This window comes from Periplaneta americana, chromosome 11 (assembly GCF_040183065.1).
Source record: "Periplaneta americana isolate PAMFEO1 chromosome 11, P.americana_PAMFEO1_priV1, whole genome shotgun sequence".
NCBI lineage: Eukaryota > Metazoa > Arthropoda > Insecta > Blattodea > Blattidae > Periplaneta > Periplaneta americana.
The window spans coordinates 2,789,251-2,810,767 of record NC_091127.1 but is presented as its reverse complement, the minus strand read 5'-3'; the positions used below and the strand labels follow the sequence as shown (position 1 = coordinate 2,810,767).

The following is a 21,517-nucleotide window of genomic DNA, read 5'->3' as shown; positions in this document are numbered from 1 at the left end:
CTGTTGCTACGACGTTCAAGTTATACCGTACACGTTCTCAAGTTCAGATTGAAGAACGCCTTAAATAATAGGCAACTTCTCTAACATATAAGGTGAAACTCGCTTCAAATCGGTGACCCAACAACAGTGACGTCATGACACACTTTGAAATGAACACCCAGTACAGTATCTGTGAGACAGACTTTTCTTTAAGAAAGTACGTCATGGTCAGAGGAAATGTTCTTGCAACTGCGATGGATGAAGAAAATATGAAAGCCTTATTCCGTAAATGATACAAATTTTTCAAATTCGAATTCAAATTTATTCATAATTTACATTTGAATAGATACCCGAAATGAGCATATGCTCGTGCTCGGGTACAGTCCAGTAGTCTATATGAATTTTAGAGACATCAATAATAATGTTGATGATAGATATATTAGTAATAATAATAATAATAATAATAATAATAATAATAATAATAATAATAGAATAACAGTGGCGGTGATAATACACAGATAGTAATACAAATTAATTAATTAATAATAATAAAACATAAATATTAACAATAATAAAAATAATAACTAAGACAGACAATAGTACATTATGCAACGAGCCTATAATAAAGGTAATTAAGAAGTGAGTATGGATATTTATGAAACGAGCGCAAGCGAGTTTCATAATTTTCATACGAGCTTCTTAATTACCATTATAGGCGAGTTTCATACGACTTTTTATGCTCGACCATATTTCTAACTTGATATTATTAATTTTTTAGCAATGTCCCGTATGTTGTGAGATGTGTGCAGACGCGAAAGTATTGATTTTTTCCGAGGAACAGATGTCCACATTGACCTTGCTAGGCCATAAGAACCTACAGAGATAACATTGAAATAAAATTAGACATTGAAAAACGAGATGACAAATTGAATTTATTTGAATATTATTTACAATTAACGCTAATTATTATAGTAACAGAACATAACCTTCTGCGACAGTATTGGATTTCCAGCCTCCGTGACTTTTCGCTATTTCTCTTTCGATTGCATATCCGAGAATAATCGATACTTGCGGTTTTATAACGGTAGAAAGCTGACCTGTCATTGGCTGAACAGTTGTAACCTGAGTCGTCATTGGCTGAAAGACCTGACCTTTAATGAGTAGGTGTACTTTAATGACATGTATTAAAGGTCTGCTAGCAGGTGTATAATTACTACATTTCGGCATGGTCGAGCATAAAATAAAATATATAACTTCTTAGCGAGAGTTAACACAACTTAAATAAGCATATAATAACCAGAGAAAAAAATGAACTCGAAATCAACAAAAAATTTCGTTGTATCGCAGACGACAGCAACCGCCGAATTGACATTGTGTTGTGCATTATTGGTAGTAGGGGGGAGCCGAAAGTCTACGTAACTGCCGTTCTCTTCGAATCTTCTCATACTGTACAATCATGGGAAGTTAATGCTGAAAAACCAAGTGTCTACGAGTCAAACTGTACCTTATTACCAGGATAAATACATTAATAATACTGAAATATATTAAGTTTCCGTTATAGATCTCCCCTTTGGTGCAAGAGGTATCATATCAAAATATTTTATGAATGGCGGGGAAAATATAAATTTTAAGAACTCTCTAGTGATATAGTGACAAGTACAATAAAGTGTGTCTTTGGCGTTGCTAAGAACATCATTTATGTGTTATACTGTTATTAATTAAGAAAATTATCAATTTATATTTATTACAATGTTTTGTCTTATAGCTTACATGCATCAGATAAATACAATAAATATCAGTAACATATAATGCTAGTAACACGTAAAATAATAATAATAATAATAATAATAATAATAATAATAATAATAATAATAATAATAATATAATAATAATAATAATAATAATATCATATCATATTATTGTGATGTACCGAAGTACATGTAATATTTCCGTGCAGCAATTCTACGTTATCATGTGATGAGAATTTTACTCCGCTCCACGGATCCTTCATCATATGATAACGCAGAATTCCAGCGCGGAAATATTACATGTACTTCGGTACATCGCATTCCCTTATGGAGCTTATTTCCGAGACATTCTAAGCAAAAATATCATATAAGCACGTGTCCTAATCTCAATATTTTCAGTTACCGGTACATTACTTTGAAGTTGTTAGTAAAATACTTTTTTTTCTTTAGTTTTAAGGGCAAAAAAAATATTACAAATAGAGAATGAACTATTCAGAAGTGTTATTTCTTTGATTGGCTAGTGTTCTGAAGCTAAAAATGTGTTGTCAGTTCCTGTGTACAGATTTTATTTTTCAATTTTTAACTATAAATGACATCATTCTTACTTAGTTATCACAAAAATTGTTACAAATCATACGACTTCAGGAACTTGATTCTTTACAGTTTAATTATGCATCCTAATGTAGAGTCTTAAAGAATTTACAAGAGTGGCGTGATTTGTAACAACTGTTGTGATAAATGGGTAAGAAAACGTAATTTTATAGTTAAAAATCGAAAAAACAACTTCAAATTAGTGTAACTGAAAATATTGAGATTAGGACAAATGTTTATATGACTTTTTTTTCTCAGAATATCTTCGGAAATAAACTCCGTAAGTGACGGTAAATCCTCGTGAATCACCCTGTATAAGCCTTTAACAGATTACACTATAAAAGATTACGAAAAATTAGGATTAGCTTATTGTAAACGGCGAACAGGAATACAATTTGTAGTGGCAATGTCAGTTACTCAGGATGCGGTGAAGTCGCATTCCATGCTAATTTATTAATACCGAACGAAAGGAAAGAGGAAGCTGTAGAGTCTAAGAAAACTCTAGCAAGGGGATTTAATTAGTTTAAAACAGAATAAATTGAAGGGTCCGATCATTAAGATAGAGATGATGATATTTATTAACTGATGCAAACAAGCGATTTTCTATTTTCTTCGAAGTGCTCAGGATAGTCTGTGAACACTTGTACTAGCACGAATGTGAGGCGAGGCATGGGGACGATTAGGAAGTTCTAAATTGTATTCCATTTGAAGGTTAAATTGCGTACACAATTGTGATTCAACGGAAACTGTGTACATTATCGTCTTATTTGAGGTTTTGTTCCAACTCCGTCTCTACCAGTTTAATAATTTCCAACTCATTTCCTTAATTACATTTACAAATTCCATTTGCAGTTACTTGGAAATACCAACTTTGGCTGTTAGCCTACGTGTTGCAGATCGAAACTCTCGTCCCCAGTGATACAAAAGCTGCGTGAGAAAAAAATCGAGTGACTGGAATGAAGTTCGAGAAAACGAAGTGAAATATGAAGTGTAGGCACAAGATACGCTTCGTTAGTTGACCAGATAAATCGTCGAATTTCTACGTCATTCAGTGCCTGAAATCTAAACGGAAGTAGTGAATAAGGAATCTCTGTATTAAATATCGGATTCGGATCTCGATGACTGAATATACAGCGTTAAGGAAGCTGTGTTGCCCTGCTACATATTTCACTCTTATGATGTTTATTAGCTTTTATCTTCTTTTCAGATTTCTCGTCTTCAGAATTATAAAAAAGTCACTCATGCCTTTTAATATCTTATATCCTTTACGGCTTTTTTCTCTCCAGAATTATCTAAAATTCGCTGCGACAGATCCCCACCTCATGCTTTCTATTGCATTCCATTTTCTTCAAAATCGTCCAAAAGCCGCTGAAACTTTCAGTTAGCTTACGTTTTCTTTTCGCCTATTTCCTCTTCAGAATTGTCTGTAGTAATGTCACGAGAGGTCTGAAATTTGCCGATAAATCCACGAGCGAAGCGAGTAGATTTATCTGGGAAATCTCAGACCTCGAGTGGCATTTATTAGGACTATTTCGTGAATAAAATAAACATTTAAATAATATATCCCTAAAATTCGATCACAAAATGTTAATAATTGTTTATTAACGAATACTTAACCTATTCAGACATTGTGAAGTTAAATACTCGTAGATGAATATCGATTATTGCAATAAAGAAATTCGATGTTATTATTCAGCCAATTGCATAATACAGGTTTAACAATGTTAATTAGATGTCCTGAACTTTTCTCTTATTATTATAACATAAATACATTTCCATTATCTGCTGAAATCATAATTTAATTTAACAGTAACAGTGGGGACAGCTATATACCAATGCTTATGTATTCACAGCGAGACATGTTGCTACACAGTGAAGCCATCTCTGTATAGATAGGCCTAATTAAAACACGAATTTTATTACGCCATACGAAAGGCAGTTTGATCAAAGACCTTATTATTACTATGCAAGGTCTTTGGGTTTGATATGCGATGATGTTACATAAATTTGATCATCTGACTTTCTATTAATTGTTTAATTTCATTCACAAAATACAAATTTTATAGGCTACTTATAGGTTATGTTTTCCTGTGGGAGCAGGACCAATGTCAGCTGTGTCTTATTTCGACCGTTACAATCAGTGCTACACGAAAGCATTTTTTATAGCTCTACAAACGCATTCTCGCTGTAGTGTGTAACGGAACTAACACTGCATCTACACAGTTCAATATTCCAATCGCGTATGCGTGCAATCTGGGAAGAATATTGAAAGAATCAAGTTTAAAAGGTACGTTCAATTAAGATGTATGAAGATTTTGTGTCTACATGGTACGCCGTTTTGAACGTCGTCTTCACTGCGAAAATATATTAATTAATATTAAATATAAATCTTGCATTCATTGCTTTAAAGTTGAAAGAAAAGTTTAACCGTGTAGTTGCATCTTAATGTATTCATGATCATCAATTTACGGGGAAACAGTTGGCGACAACGACCATGCGATAAATTGATAGCGATAAATCTAGATGCAAAAATTATCGCAAATACTGAATGTGATTGGTTGGCATACAAAATTTCATTACACTTCATTGGTCGAAAATGGAATGGCGTCATATAAAAGAAATAGTCCTTAAAATTGACTTATGTGCATATAATTCTTTTGAAAACTTCGACGCTGAACAGATGAAGATCGTGTGCTGGACATACCGCCAACAAATTAAGATGAGTGAGGAACAAAAGTTCTATACATATCGCATCCATGACGAGGAGTGTGGGATCTGGAGATAGCAGAACTTCAGGATGACCCTGACTTTGAAATTTTCCTCGATATATCACGAATTGTTGACTATTCGTGAGCAGTGAAAGTTATTATCCTATAAAACTTGCTTCTAATAATAAAATAAAAGAAGACTTGAGAGCATACGGATATATTTTTAGCCACGATCATTTCTTATCTTTCCTCAGATACACTCATACGTCTGCACGTTATTACAATATAAGATAGAACTTCACCTGATGTCAAACGGGTAATAAACCTGTTAGATGAGATACGTTTACAACCCGCGATCACGAATCAACTGCTCAAAAAAGAGTTGCCTGGAGTATTTAACACGAGATGGAAGGGCAATCGTTAGTCGAAAGGCCATGACGTTACCTTTTCACTGTGGAAAATGGGGATCGCTTCCACCGTATATAGTCCATATTACAGAACGGCCATATGATAAAATGTCCATATTGTCAAAATGTCCATACGGTGAAAATGTCCATGTACTAAATGTCCATACGACAGAAAAAAAAATGTTATGTTTTATTTAACGACGCTCGCAACTGCAGAGGTTATATCAGCGTCGCCGGATGTGCCGGAATTTTGTCCCGCAGGAGTTCTTTTACATGCCAGTAAATCTACTGACATGAGCCTGTCGCATTTAAGCACACTTAAATGCCATCGACCTGGCCCGGGATCGAACCCGCAACCTTGGGCATAGAAGGCCAGCGCTATACCAACTTGCCAACCAGGTCGACTACGACAGAAAGGCCATATGATAAAACGTCCGTTAGGCCAAAATGTCCATAGTGTCAAACGTCCATAATGTCCAAGTTCAAAGGAAAATTCTGCTTGAATAGAACACAATAAATTTTATTCCATAACTCGTACAAATAAGTTATTAATCATCGGAAACCGGAGCCCCACTTTTAAGATGGTAACTGACACTTTTAAGATTTAAGAGAATTTCTCCTTTTTCTTTGTATCTGTTGTAGTTTCTCACAATCTGGAGAATTTTTCTTTGATTCGTGAAATACGTTTCATTCCCGGCTCTTTAATTTGTGTATGCCTCATTCTTGCTTGCAATATTTGTGTCCAAATTCCATTTTCTTCGCGCTTTAGGCACTGTATAAATCGCCAAGTGGATGGATGTACAGCCATCTCGCGTTGAAGATTGTGCCAGTCTTGTACCGCGTTGTTTGTGTGCTGCATACCTTTCAGGCTTGGGAGGTTCATGTTCCTGTATCGCCAATATATTTTTGTCCTATCTCTATTAAAGTCATGATGTTGGTACAGGTATCCACGAATAGAAAGAAGTGGCTTACCCTTTGTGATGGCACTAACTGAGGATTTTGTTACGTCTTTAAAAAATTCAGTTCTGATTACATACATAGGTTGCTGTAACTATCATGAACAATGGATATAGTGTACATTATAGAGCTATGGACATTTTGACTCTGGACGATTTAACATGGACATTTTCAACGTGGACATTATTCCATGGGCATTTTGACGTATGGACATTATAATACTGGACTTTATGTCTGTAACCATGGGGATCTGTTCAAATTCCATTGAATTCGAGAGCAAGTTTTGGTGGAAAAGATTGTGTTGAGGAAACCTTTCTCCAGGTACTCTCTTTTATGTTTATAATTCCACAAGTAACTCCAACTCGATGCGATTACATTTATGGGCGCAACTCTTTCTTGGTTGTGAGCCTCTGTAGCATTCAAAGATTTTTTCGACTTGTCAAGAAAGACTTTTGATCTTCTTCTTTTGGAAGATTCCCTTTAATCTAAATAATTAGTCTTAACATAGACCCATAGTAGCGGAAATCCCGTAATATATGGTCACGTTGGACATTCACTAATAGCAACACAGGGAGATGAAATAGGCAAACGTTTCTCCTCTGTAGGCTACTTCACTGAAGATAGCACAGAAAATCAAATGCTAACGGCTTACGTACAGAAGTTTGAATCATACCTAGGTTGCCTATCAGTTGACAATGCGATTTGTTATGTTTTTGGGGGAGGGGTTGAGGATCGACATCGTGCTAACCCCATGTCGCGATAATTCCACCGTATGTCATGTACAGAAAATAACCTATATTTATTTATTATTTTATTATTATTTATTTATTTAACCTGGTAGAGATAAGGCCATCAGGCCTTCTCTTCCCCTCTACCAGGGGATTAAAACTACAATATTAAGAATATAATTACAATTATAATTACAATTAATATTAAATTTACAAATACAATAAAAATCAAAGTACTAAAAGATTAACTGATTAATAAAAGCTAGACAGTTTATTGTAAAAGTTAAGAAGAGAGAAACTTTTTTTTTTTATTAATTAAGTAAAAGTTAAACCTACCCTACGCAGTAAGAAAATGCTTAATAAGTTTGCTTTTGAACGCTACTAAATTCCGAAAGTCTCTGATGTCACTGGGTAGGGTATTCCACAGGCGTGAGAGCGAGATTGTGTATGATGATGAATACGATGATGTCTTATGTGTTGGTATGGCTAGTATGCGGCTATTTTGGCTGCGTGTGAAGAGATTATGATATGATGACAGGTAACTGAAACGGGAGGCAAGGTAGGTAGGTGTAGAGGTGTGAAGGACTTGGAAAAGGAGAACAAGAGAATGAAAATTTCTACGTTCGTTAAGCCGTAGCCAGTTTAGAATTTGGAAGGATGGGGTAATGTGGTCAGCGCGACGGACATCGCAGACGAAGCGAACACAAGAATTATGAACACGTTGTAATCTTTGCGACTGGTTGACATTGAGGTCAGTCAGTAGAAAATCACAATAATCGAAGTGGGGCATTACTAGTGTTCCCACTAGTATTTTCTTGAGTGATAGCGGGAGGAATTTTCGAATGCTGTTTAAGGAATGTAGTATGGAAAGCACTTTTTTGGTAATATGGGTTACTTGGTTATTCCATTTTAAATGCATATCAAAGTAAACTCCAAGGTTTTTAACACAGGAAGCAAAAGGGATTATTGTGTCGTTTAAGTTGACTGGAAGAGCAGGAGTAATGCTGCATAATAGATGTTGACGTCCCACTAGGATTGCTTGTAATTTCCTTGCATTGAGAGTGAGACCAGATATAGATTCAAGGTCCTCGTTATATGTGGACTGGAAAGATAATAGGCAACGTGTAGCGGTAGGAACAATTTAATTAAATGTTAGGAAAGTCCACGACTCAGAAGCATTCTCTGCCTAATATTTGACATAAAGATGGGGAGTAGTGCATGGGCACAGATATAAATATATTGGTTGGCGAAAAATAGTGTTCTCTTTCAATTAAAACTGACCGTCCATCAAATTCCTAACGGTTTTACGAACTGAGCCTTCCGCCTGGAACTTGTAGCTAATTGGAAAGAAAAACAAAAGCGAAGCTCTTTTATTGCTGTTTTTATGTCTACTGTGGTTTAGGGGATTTGTTGCTACAAGAAGCGGAGGAAAATTGCAGAGCTTTGTCTGGTCCCAGATTGGAGTAAAAAGATTTCGTTGAACCCATTCCTTTGCTAGACTACTTCCTGTTTCTTGAGACATACAGTCAGTGAAACAGATTGTGTAGATATACTTACACCATCTTCGTGATATCTTTCATGATATCAAGAATTGAGTAATATCTGCCCATTCTATTACTTTGGCAAATACGTTCCCGGTCTATCCAATCCGTTTTCATAACCCAATCGATCCAGTGAATGATTTATTGCTGATAGTAATAATTGAGATCGCTGAAGATCCAATTGGGTTTGGAATATAATAAAATTATTCATTGCTTATTTTCCATAATGGTCATCATAATCTTCACAGTCTCGTTTTGCTTGTCGTTGTCATGACAATTAGTCTGGTATCATCACCATCTTTAATGCACTGCTTAGATTGTCTAATCTTGAAAAAAATGAAGTTAATGTACATAATATAATGTGGAGTAACATTATCTGTACTTAATCCATTAATTTTATTACACAGAAGTTCAATAAAAATTTGTCTGACCAAAAATATGGATTACCCAACAAATTTAATTGATACAGATTTTAATGTATTAACTATTGAAGAAATTTATAAATATAGTTTACTAACTTACTACCACAGAAATCAAATAAAACATAAATCTGATCGACATGAATATCGTACTCGAAGACAAAAGTCTACTTTCCCAATAATTGAGCCTAAATGTCATACAAGTGCAGCTCTTAAACATGGCGCTAGTTTCGGCCCAAGACTTTATAATAAAATTACAAACCATTTTCCAAATTTGAAATATTTTAAAATTGAAGCTTTTAAAAAAGAAATTTGTAAAATTATCCATGATATATAATATTAAGAAATGTATTTTTTTACCTTTTATTTCTGTCGACTATATTCATGTTTTTATTGAATATCACTGGCTTCTGTCGGATTCTCAATTTATATTAAATGTGTATTTTTCTGTCTTTTTCTCTTTCTTCTTTATTCTTGCTCTTGTGTTGTATTTATTGGTTTGAATTAAGTTACTTACTGTATTTAGTAAACTGTCCTTGTAAATTTTATGTTATATTATTGACTAAGACCACACCGTACACAAGCCTGGCTCTTACGGTAGTGGCTAGAAACATTTTTGTTTTATAAATTTAATTTGTACTCACTAGCTAGCTAGTTAAAATAAATAAAAAAAAAATAATAACTGACCTCCCCAGCGTCTCCTCGGTCTAACAATATTCCGTCTTACTCTCGATTTGTAGCCCAAGTTCATTATTTAATAAAAGGAAAATACTCTTAGTCGTAACTTTTATAACATGCAGTACCTTTATTCATATCCAGCATTTTGTTGCCTTCGCCCTCTCGTCAAGCCATCACACCTATTCCCTGAATTCTGAGAGGCACTTCAGCGAGTATGTACTCTTCATTCTCGGTTTATCTTCTCCAAAGTGTAATTACATTTACAGGGTTTTCAAAGTTTTACAATAAATCATTAAATTCTGTCTTCTTTTGTTTTCCTTAGTGAAGTTTGTTCGTACCTGCACTCTGTCGAACAGTTGACATGAATTAATGCTCTTATTGATCCGTTTTCTTCCCTCTTGGCTCAAGTCAATTTCTGAGTACTTTCATAACGTGTTAAATTAAGTGTGCACTTAGTGGGATTCCTATGACGTTGTGTCAATACAACGCGGTGTAACGTTGATACCGAGAAAGCATAAACCAGTACTTTTTCATCGTAGAAATGGAGTCTTTTACTTAAAGAATTTATAAAACTCATCAACATCTTCACTGTTGTGCTCTAGTAATATTCATGAAGTCGACCTGGTTGGTGAGTTGGTATAGCGCTGCCAAGGTTGCGGGTTCGATCCCGGGCCAGGTTGATGGCATTTAAGTGTGCTTAAATGCGACAGGCTCATGTCAATAGATTTACTGGCATGTAAAATAACTCCTACGGGACAAAATTCCGGCACATCGGCGACGCCGATATAACCTCTGCAGTTGCGAGCGTCGTTAAATAAAACATAACATTTTAATATTCAAGCTATTGAAGTTTAAAATTTCAATATAAGTATAGTAGTAATAATAATAATAATAATAATAATAATAATAATACTTACTTACTTACAAATGGCTTTTAAGGAACCCGAAGGTACATTGCCGCCCTCACATAAGCCCACCATTGGTCCCTATCCTGTGCAAGATTAATCCAGTCTCTATCATCATACCCCACCTCCCTCAAATCCATTTTAATATTATCCTCCCATCTACTTCTCGGCCTCCCTAAAGGTCTTTTTCCCTCCGGTCTCCCAACTAACACTCTATATGCATTTCTGGATTCGCGCATACGTGCTACATGCCCTGCCCATCTCAAACGTCTGGATTTAATGTGCCTAACTATTCCGAGGCTTATTGTAGGGATTCGTAACAAGCTGTTTTTTTACGGTGATGGGTTGTTAGCCCTTCGCCCAACCCCCAAGCTGGAGGACCACCCCTTATCGGCTGTCCACGACTGCTTATTCAATATATTCGCAGCTACCCTCCATATCTGGAGGACGTCTCCTCTATCCGCAACCTGAGGATGCGCCATGCCGTTGTGATAGGGACCCACAATACATAATAATAATAATAATAATAATAATAATAATAATAATAATAATAATAATAATAATAATAATAATAATAATTCATGTTAGAAAAAATATGAGAAAAAACTTTAAGGCATCAAAGAACTCTATCCACATAAATATTCTCTGATTTTAAACTGATATAATTTTGTAACTACGTGTATTACGAAATTCGCAAGATCCCATTAGAAAGAACGGTTCAAAGAATTTCAGGGGATATGTAATTGTAATTGTTGGTGGAAAACGGTAGATGGCACCATAAAAAAACTGTTCCCGCTCTTTCGCTTGTCATTGTGGCATTGTTGGATGAAGCAAATTGTGTTAAGTGGTGTGAATGTTTACATTTCAACTCAGTGTGAATTGTGCAGCATTTAGAGAGTTATGGCGAATGCACAGGAACGTTGTTGGTGTGTATTGTACCACCTCAGAATCATCTTGTCAGTAGGTGCCGCATGTTGAAACTCCCGTCTGAAGGCTCGCTGAACTCTCATTATACTCCGAGTGCTATGGTATTCCAATACACACCAACTACGTTCCTGTGTGTTTTAATAGGAAAAGATTAAATTGAAATAGTACACTATGCAACGAGCCTATAATGATAGTAATTAAGAATCGAGTATGGATATTTATGAAACGAGCGCAAGCGAGTTTCATAATTTTCATACGAGCTTCTTAATTACCATTATAGGCGAGTTTCATACGACTTCTTGTGCTCGACCATATTTCTAACTTGAAATTACCGGTATTCAGATGTATACATTTTATTTGTATCTGACAAGGTCGGAAGTGACCTTGTTCTAGGTCGTGAATTGTGAGATGTGCGCAGACGCGAAAGTATTGATTTTTTCCGAGGAACAATAATGTCATTGACCTTGACGTAGTCCCGTTAAACTTGATAATATTATAATATTATAACCTTGATTATTGAATTCGACATTGAAAAACGAGATGACAAATTGAATTTATTTGAATATTATTTACAATTAACGCTAATTATTATAGTAACAGAACATAACCTTCTGCGACAGTATTGGATTTCCAGCCTCCGTGACTTTTCGCTAATTCTCTTTCGATTGCATATCCGAGAATAATCGATATTTGCGGTTTTATAACGGTACAAAGCTGACTTGTCATTGGCTGAACACATGTAAGCTGAGTTATCATTGGCTGAAGACCTGTACTTTAATGAGTAGGTGTACTTTAATGACATGCATTAAAGGACTGCTACCAGGTGTATAATTACTACATTTCGGCATGGTCGAGCATAAATGTTATTAAAACACAAGTTTCTTTATAAAAGAGAAAATTTAAGGAGTCTTAGTTTTGCAATTTGTAGATCAAAACCATCTTTGCAAGATGAAAAGAATATGAAAAATAAAATGGAAAAATTATTTCACAAATTTAAATTGACCAATAAAAATTCGATGTTTGTTTTGACAAAGTCTGAGAAACCCTCTAAATGCTGCAGAATTCACACTGAGTTGAGATGTAAACAATCACATCATTTAACACAATTTGCTTCTATCCAACAATGCCACAATGTCAAACGAAAGAGCGGGAACAGCGTCTTTTTTTTTTCTTATGGTTCCCTCTATTTTTTCGTCAACAATTCTGCAGTGCTCGGGAAAAGTGACACAAGTCAGTTTCCACAAACATTTTTTGATAATTTATTGACAACTTAAGGAAGATCTGTTCGCTTGGAAAAAAATACGTAAGTATTTCTCCCATTACAATAATTCATACAGAAGAAAATCAAATCTACATAATCCAGTGTAAGTTGTCAATAAATTATCAAAAAAGGTTTGTGGAAACTGACGTGTGTCACTTTTCCCAATCACTGAAGAATTACAATTACACATTCCCTGAAATTCTTTGAGCCGTTCTTTCTAATGACACCGGGATGAGTTTATTAATACGCATAGTTACAAAATTATAGCACTTTATAATCACGTAATCTTTCTATGAACGCAGTGTATTGTCATCACTGATTAATTTTTCATAACATTTGTATACGTATGTATAGGCCTATATAATATAATATTCTTTCAACCAGAATATATGAATTACGTCCTAAAATAAAAATATATTATATACTCCAAAAGTAGAAATACAGTATAAGGAATAAAAAAATATAAAGAACCTCTATATTCGTGAACATAAAATAATATAATTTAGTAGACATTAATTTATTACCAACATTCACCTTAGAAATGTCATAACCAAATCACCCCCCTAAAATGTAACAAATAGAACAAAGTTTTTAAATAACAGGATAAATAAATTATTAAAGGAGTAAAACAGTTATATTACCGGCTGTTCTGTATGGTTGTGACACTTGGACTCTCTCTTTGAGAGAGGAACATAGGTTAAGGGTGTTTGAGAATAAGGTGCTTAGGAAAATATTTGGGGCTAAGAGGGATGAAGTTACAGGAGAATGGAGAAAGTTACACAACACAGAACTGCACGCATTGTATTCTTCACCTGACATAATTAGGAACATTAAATACAGACGTTTGAGATGGGCAGGGCATGTAGCACGTATGGGCGAATCCAGAAATGCATATAGAGTGTTAGTTGGGAGGCCGGAGGGAAAAAGACCTTTAGGGAGGCCGAGACGTAGATGGGAAGATAATATTAAAATGGATTTGAGGGAGGTGGGATATGATGATAGAGAATGGATTAATCTTGCACAGGATAGGGACCAATGGCGGGCTTATGTGAGGGCGGCAATGAATCTCCGAGTTCCTTAAAAGCCAGTAAGTAAGTAAGTAAGTAGGGAAAATAATTCAAGCATTCTTCACTTCCACATGAATACTTTACTCAAGATTACCTCATAAAGTGCCCTTTAGGTCTCGATATAATTTTTTTATTTTTGTATTAGAAACTTTCCTCATTAGAGAATTGCCACTATGACAAAGTATACTCTAACAATTAAGAATGCATGAAATAAAATTGATATTATACACATAAACCTTATCCAAAACTAACAACAAGAACGTGACAGCCTATTCCAAGGTGTTTTACATGACAGAAGACTGGTCTTAAGTGTAGCATACCGTTAAGGTAGCATGTTCGATTGCTTCCGTTTCCTGGGAGGGATTGATGCAGAGATTTCTAGAACTTTGTAAGCTCGGACGACGTGTAACCTCGGTGGGGGTATGTACTGTGGAAATGAAGTGCTCGAGGTCCTTGACAGAGAAAACTCTTTCAGTCCTGGCCAGTAATTGCTGTAGCGTGCTCTGTCTTCCTTAATAAAAGAAGAACAGCTGACACAGGGGCAGGTCAGACTCTAGCACTTGGGGTTCATCGGAGGTCATGGCGATCGTTCAGGCAAGTCGGAAGTTCCGAGACGGAAAGAAATGCTCCACCTCCCACAGATTGACTGACTGACTGCGGTTCCATTGATTGACGATTTTTTTCTCAGCTCTCGTCTAATCGAACTGTTTCCTTCTGAAAGTATCCAGTTTCATCCATCACCGAATCTAAGAGCTCAACGTTGCGTACTACGTTCTCCTCTGGGGATATAAGACGTAGTATTTCCGGCAACAAACCCAGCGAATCCACGTTCGATTCGTAAAAGAAAAGTTGAAATATATTTCTGTTATTATGTGGATTGAATGTAGATATGTCAGAAGACTTGTATTGGGCAGAGATCCTTCTTTATACAGGCCACGTAGACTTTGGAGAAGTCTAGTGCTGTTGCAATGCGGACCAATAATAATAATATCTCGTAAATAAATATATTACTATACCGGTACTATACTTACTGGTTTTTAAGGAACCCGGAGGTTCATTGCCGCCCTCACACAAGCCCGCCATTGGTCCCTATCCTGTGCAAGATTAATCCATTCTCTATCATCATATCCCACCTCCCTCAAATCCATTTTAATATTATCTTCCCTTCTACGTCTCGGCCTCCCTCAAAGTCTTTTTCCCTCCGGCCTCCCAACTAACACTCTATATGCATTTCTGGATTCGCCCATACGTGCTACATGCCCTGCCCATCTCAAATGTCTGGATTTAATGTTCCTAATTATGTCAGGTGAAGAATACAATGCGTGCAGTTCTGTGTTGTGTAACTTTCTCTATTCTCCTGTAACTTCATCCCTTTTAGCCCACATATTTTTCTAAGCACCTTATTCTCAAACACCTTTAACCTATGTTCCTCTCTCAAAGTGAGAGTCCAAGTTTCACAACCATAAAGAACAACTGGTAATATAACTGTTTTATAAATTCTAACTTTCAGATTTTTTGACAACAGACTGGATGATAGATGCTTCTCAACCGAACAATAACAGGCATTTCCCATATTTATTCTGTGTTTAATTTCCTCCCTAGTATCATTTATATTTGTTACTGTTGCTCCAAGATATTTGAACTTCTCCACCTCTTCGAAGGATAAATTTCCAATTTTTATATTTCCATTTCGTACAATATTCTCGTCACGAGACATAATCATATACTTAAATAATAAATAATTAATAAGTAATAAATATATTACTAATACTTTAATTAGAACTTCTCTTCAGAAGGCCCATAAATGACTCAATATCAGAAACAACAAAATCATGATAATGCAATAAAACAAAATACGTATCATATTCAGTTAGCAGATAGTATCGCCACTTGTCTCTTTGGCCCGAACTCTATTCTCGCCCAAAGAATTACTTCCTGCTCCATTTATCCAAAAACTGAAAACCACTATGATGTACAGTAGTGGCAAAAAAAAACCGGACCGACCCTTATAGCTGATTTCAGAGCCTTGTTCACTCCAGAGCACGATAGACTGGTAACTAAGACTTTCGTGGTTCGAATCCTGTCTGGATAGGAAACTTTTTTTGTTCCTTATTCAAATTTATTCCCAATACTTTTCGATTGCAGCGATATTTTACTACTTAATTAACTTATTATTCCCAGAACATGAATTTTACTAGCAATCGTCACAACAACAGACCACTTTGGGCTGTTTTCTGCTTTTTTTTTAGACTCAAACGCACTCTACTGAATCGACGGAGCAGTGTATTATAAAAAATGCTATCCAAATAAATTTATTTTTTATAAATGATTCATTTTATTTCATTGAATGAGATAGAATTAGTTTTAATTGAGGATCTTTTCAGCCCCAACTGTAAGGCAAATGTCAGGTAAACCCTATTGTGGTTCATCTGCTTCACATCACTATCATGAATTCCATCGATGCTAAATACTAGTAGTAGTTGATACACCATCGTTAAATAACGAACTAGGAAATCCTGGATGTGTTGTAACTTTATTACCTAATACAGACACAGAAACAAAATTTGGGTCACCTCAATTTTCCAAGTTCCAGTTATAACATACTGAGCATGCGCAGTAGGTATGTTATAACTGGAACTAGGAAAATTCAGGTAGCCCAAATTTTGTTTCTGGGTCTGTACAATTCTTAAAACGTAACAATTTTAAAATCAGTGTCGTCTGCTTCTATAGCCTGATATAGGGGAGTAGTGGGTACAGTGAGACACAAAATATTAAGACATATGTATGCAAGTGAAATTTCAAGTATTTTTAAAATCAAGCGCAATAGAAATATACATTAAAACATGGTGTACAATAATACATAAACAGAAATGTTAATAGATAAAGGACATAATATACAATGCGTGTTTGTCAAAAAAATGCAAATGTCTCACTGTTCCCAATCAGGAGGGTACAGTGAGACACCACAGTGTCTATTAACGGACATTGAAATGATTTACATTTATTTCAAAAGAAAGGAAAGCTTGCTGTCTCTATCTTGCCATGTTCTGTGGGCTTATTTAGAATTATTTTGATGTCTGACTTCGAAACCATTGAAACATCTGGAACATTTGGAAAAGTGAATTTTCCATGATTTTTCAAACTTTTGCAAAAAAATTAAATGAATTTTTGGTGACAACAAAGCTTATATTTATAACAATTTAATTTAATTCTTTATTATTTTTTAATATATATTTTTTTAATTTTGTGAATAATTTTTTATTTAAGAAACCATTAAAATGTAATGTATCCATTATTTTAAGCTATAGTTCTTACATTGGTTACTAGTATGTTCATTTTTAATATTAGTTACCGGTAAATGTAATATAATTACAGTTTATTTTTGCAAATCATTGGTAAATGGGAACAGTGAGACGTCTCAGTGTACCCTTCAATGGCATGTCTCACTGTTCCCTTTACGCATAGTTCGTTTAAAAATGACGCCATCGCTTCAAAATCAAAACAAGAAAGACGAAACTTTGCAAAACATAACGTAAAATACCATAGTTTTAGGTAACAAAACATTCATATTTCTACTTAATTTGTATATCCAATGTAACCTTCATTAAACACAAGCCAAAATTTTACTTCTAGAGTGAAAAATTACGAATTATTTTTTATCACTCACCTTTATAACTAGAATCAAATCGAGTATGAAAATACTGTTACTTTACTCATGCAACATACAGGGACATCACTTTATTTTTACCAACATTTTTAACATTAACCTGGCTATACTCGGAAACACTGTTACCCCCCTTTCCATTACAGGAGTTTGGTGTTACTAGTGCAATATGTAAACAAATCATTTTACTAGTTAGAGGATGAGAGAAAAGTAGTGTATCCATTTATGTTACAGTATTACGATTTTCAGTTTGATCATTACTTTTACAGTATTTTATCAAAAAACAGAATAGTATCAATTTTTTTTCACAAACTCAACTCTTCAGGCGGTTATATTCATTATGTAATGTCTACTTTATTCAGCATATTACTAACCTAATTTATTCCTGAGAATTTTGTGAGAACTTCCGTAAGAAACCCCAATTTCTACAGCTAACTTCTTGACCGACTTATTAGGACCTCGCTGCATCCTTTCTCTAGCATTTTCTACAACATCTTCTGTCACCTTTGTTGGCCATACTACACTTTTCTTTCTTTCTGTACACTCTGTTGCTCTAAATTTATCTACCAGATTAATGACATTTCTACGAAAATATTCCGTAATGATATAATCAGGAAATTGTGAAAAAAAGAAACTGTTGTTCACATTCGGTTATATTGTAATTCCAGTTTCCATCATCGTCCTTCATACCTACAAACAGTAAAACAAAACTCTTGTTTAAATAATGCTGTTAAGTACCGTACCATATTGTAGGGTGCCGTACTTTCGGTAACTCTAATCTTCACTTGTGCTCAGTCCACACAGATAAATTCAGTTATGCTACACACGATACCTGTGTGAAAATAAACTTCAATAATATAAGCTCTTTATTCTGTAGAAAATGCAACATATTTCTGAAGCACACTGTACTCTGTACTGTTTACTTCACTGCTAGCAACAGCGGCCGTAAGTTTGTGTGACTGGCGTTAGCAACGACATTAGTAAAAGGGGTGGGAGTCAAGTACATTTAGATACGCAGGTACAATAAAAATTGAAGTAAAAATAAAATGATGTCTCTGTACAACTCCACTGTTACAAACATTTCAACATCAAAATTTACCATCTAATAAAAAAAATGTCTCACTGTACCCACTTCTCCCCTATGCTGTGTCAAGCTCATCCAAACACAGCGTTTCCAGTTCGGGCGAGGTCTTGTATTGTTACAGAACAATTGGCAATAGTCGTTATGTGTGAACTTGAACTTGTGTTTCCGGAAGTAAGAAACTTCTAGACTGCTAACGTAATAATGTAAAGTTGCGACACAAACATCAGTTGAAATAGACTGAAAACGAGGTCGATTTCCGAGTCTTAAATCTTTGACGCCGCAGTGAATTGATGGAGCAGCTTGAAGTCTGTTAATGCGGGATTATCCCTCTATTTTAGACCGGATTTACGTCGACGCTTGCCAGGCTTTCTGTCTGTCTTTGCGCAGTCTGAAGGGTTTCATTTACATGCTAAGCTGGAGGATTGTTATTTGTGCTCACGACTTCCATTGATCCCTCTTTCACAAAACATACTTCTGTGCCAGCGGAAATCTTTAGACGTCTACCGACATTTTAATAAAGGACATTTCTTTATTTCACGCCCCCGTTGCTGATGAATTGTTGTTTAATCCTGGAGGGTATTTACTTTTCCCCCGGAGCAGAAATTTCAGTCTAGGAATTGAAATCGTTTAAACATTTCCTTTGCTTTCATGCGGAGTATTCAGCCCTTGAGACACGCTTCAGTGTCAACACGATTATGCAGACATGGACTGCAGCAAGAATCGATGCGACAACCGCTAGCTGTTGTACAGATGCCAAAATAAAGTCGCTGTTTGCGCCACAGACAACAGTTCCCTTTGAAAGCCATGAAGGAGCTGTCTGCATGAAGACCCTGGGTTTGAGCTAGTCTGTTTTAACAGCGTCATATTCAGTTTTTGAGTCTTACGACGTGCAATATAAGATACGGAATTATAGAATTCGTCCAGTACAGCCTCGTGAGGCTACAAATTTATAGAAGTATTTAGTATTTATTTATTTAACCTGGTAGAGATAAGGCCGTCAGGCCTTCTCTGCCCCTCTACCAGGGGATTACAACTATAATATGTAGAATAAAATTACAATTAATATTAAATTTACAATTACAATTACGATAAAAATTAAAGTACGACAAGATTACCTCATTAATGAAAGCTAGACATTTTATCATAGAAGTTAAGAACAAAGAATATTTTTGTATATACTGAATTACAAATTAAACCTAGAATAACAAAATTCTATAGTGATGAAATTACCGGATATTGAAATATTTTGTGATAGATTAAGAGAACTATTTACAAGAAACCATGTCTGAACGAGTATCAATTACTGACCAAGTGCCTAGTAAGTTTGCGTTTGAATTCAATTTTATTTCGACAGTCCCTGATGCTAGCAGGTAACGAATTCCAGAGGCTTGGCAGGGCTATTGTGAAAGAGGATGAGTATGAGGAGATGCGATGGGATGATGTTGTTAGTATTGTTTCATGGCGAGAGCGTGTGTTCAGATTGTGGTGGGAAGAAAGGTAAGTGAAGCGAGACTACGGGTACGAAGGAATAGAAGAGTTCAAGATTTCGAAGAGAAGGAGAAGTGAATGTAAATTCCTTTTCTTACAGTATCTAGTTTAAGCCAACCTATTGTTTCCAGGGATGGGGTAATGTGATCATATTTACGAACATTGCTTACAAAACGTACACACAAATTATGAGCACGTTGAAGTTTCGTTTTGTTGTCGCTGGAGATGTCAGTCAGTAAAATGTCTGCATAGTCAAAATATGGAAATACAAGCGTCTGCACAAGGGACTTTTTTAAGCAAGAGGGAAGATGAACATTTATCCTTTTTAGAATATGGATAATAGAATATACTTTTCTGCATGTTTCTGTGATTTGCAAGTCCCAGTTGAGATTATTATCCATGTGAATGCCAAGATTTTTTTACCGAAGAACTGAAAGGGATATGCACTGTACTTACTTTAACGGGGAAAATGTCGAGGTGCTTTACAGCGTCGGTTATGATCAATTTCTGGACAAGGAACTATAGCAGGCATGTCAATTGATGCCCACAGGAGCAAGCGCGCGCTTTAGAGCCCAGGAGAGCCTGAGCGCTTTACAGCGGAAAGGAAAGAGACAGACGAAAGAGGTGGTATATGCCGCTTGGTCGAGCTATATTCAGGGATGGCCAGCACTGATTCAATAGATAAAGGGAAGAGAATTTATTAAAACTGTATCCATGTTAATTTTTAGATTTGCCTGAGAAGAATTAAGTGCATTATAAGAATGTAAGTTTTAATTTTAATGCTCATTTTTCACAAGTTTAATTTTTTTATTCAAAAATATTTTCTCAACTTTTCGTACAGAAAAGTGAAATTTTCAGATATAGGCCTATTTATTTAGTAACCTTACAGAATGTTTTCGTAAATCTAATATACCGTATATACGTATTACTGAAGATAGTGTATTGACAATTTTGAAAATATTCGCGTGGAAATTGTTTGTAAGGAAATGAATTAAGAAAGCAACTACCGTTAGTCTACATCATAAGCAAAAGATACGTGCCCATGTGTTGTAAAAATGTCAGCTCTATAGCTTCAGCAGATTTCGAGAAAATAATTTAATATTCTGATGATATGAAGTTGCTCACAAATATCACCTTAAAAGCATAATGCGATAGTTTTGTTATGTAATATTAGTTACACTTAAAACAGATACAGCACCTAGGTAACTTTGCTTTGTACTGTAATATTATTTTGATTAGTTTAATGATTACTTTTGTAAGGCTAAAGATACCATCAATATAAATTCCAACTTATCATGTCATACTCAATCCCTTTCTTTGGAATATCACTTCCTTTATGAACGATGTGTTTCGTCCACTTAATAC

General features: G+C 35.3%; 1 protein-coding gene across 1 annotated transcript in view; it reads left to right on the top strand.

Moving 5' to 3' along the window:
- The window catches only part of LOC138708721 (uncharacterized), a 470,957-nt gene that overhangs the window by 429,543 nt on the left and 19,897 nt on the right, over positions 1 to 21,517 (top strand). The window lies entirely within an intron of this gene.